The sequence below is a fragment of the Petaurus breviceps genome, unplaced genomic scaffold (genome assembly GCF_028583685.1).
Source record: "Petaurus breviceps papuanus isolate PSGF00001 unplaced genomic scaffold, PetGlider_PUasm1.0 90977, whole genome shotgun sequence".
Taxonomy (NCBI): Eukaryota; Metazoa; Chordata; class Mammalia; order Diprotodontia; family Petauridae; genus Petaurus; species Petaurus breviceps.
Genome location: NW_027187391.1, coordinates 21,940,967 through 21,941,743, shown reverse-complemented (window position 1 = coordinate 21,941,743; position 777 = coordinate 21,940,967). Strand labels below are relative to the sequence as shown.

Genomic DNA, 777 nt, shown 5'->3' with positions numbered 1-777 from the left:
ATAGTTTATACATGTGCAATCATATAAAACATTTCCATATTATCAACTTCCTTATTTCTTTAAAAAACTAATCTCATTTTTTTAGTGAACAAAATTTTATTTTCTCTTTCCTTTTTTTTCAAATGCTTTATCAACTTCTGATTTACATCATTCATTTCCGCCACATTTTGAGTTACAAATTTTCTCCCTGTTTTTCTTCTACCCACCCCCCAAAAATAGCAGTCCCACAAGATATCCCCTCCTCCAATCTGCTCTCTCCCATATCCCTTTCAACTTTTCCAGTGGATCTCTATGCCCCAGTGCCTGTACATCTTATTTCCCAATTACATGTAAAAAAATATGGAACGTTTCACGAATTTGCGTGTCATCCTTGCTCAGGGGCCATGCTAATCTTCTCTGTATCGTTCCAATTTTAGTATATGTGCTGCCGAATCGAGCACTATTTTCTCTTTCTTACCACTTTCTACTGCCTGGGGGGAGGGGGGCGAAGAGGGAAGGTAAGCAAAACAATTTCCTGTATTGGTCATATTCAAAAAAGGTTCATTCTGCTTCCTGAGTCCTTTACCTCTTTGTCCATTGGTGGGTAGTGTGCTTCATCCTTGGTCCTCTAGAATTTTGGATGATTATTGTAATGATCAGAATTCTTAAGCTTTTGTCTTTACAATCTAACTTCCCTATTTCTGTTGAGGGCACGACTGTCTTTCAGTTATCCAGGTTTGTAAACTTGACCCTTTCTTCTTTTTCACCTTCCATTTTTGATCAGTTGCCAAGCCTTGT

General features: G+C 37.8%; 1 non-coding gene across 1 annotated transcript; it reads right to left on the bottom strand.

Annotated features, from left to right (window-relative positions):
* Positions 1-333: 333 nt before the first annotated feature.
* Positions 334-440, bottom strand: LOC138153386 (U6 spliceosomal RNA). Its single transcript, XR_011166365.1, has one exon. It is a non-coding gene; the product is annotated as a U6 spliceosomal RNA (small nuclear RNA).
* Between the last annotated feature and the right edge of the window lie 337 nt (positions 441-777).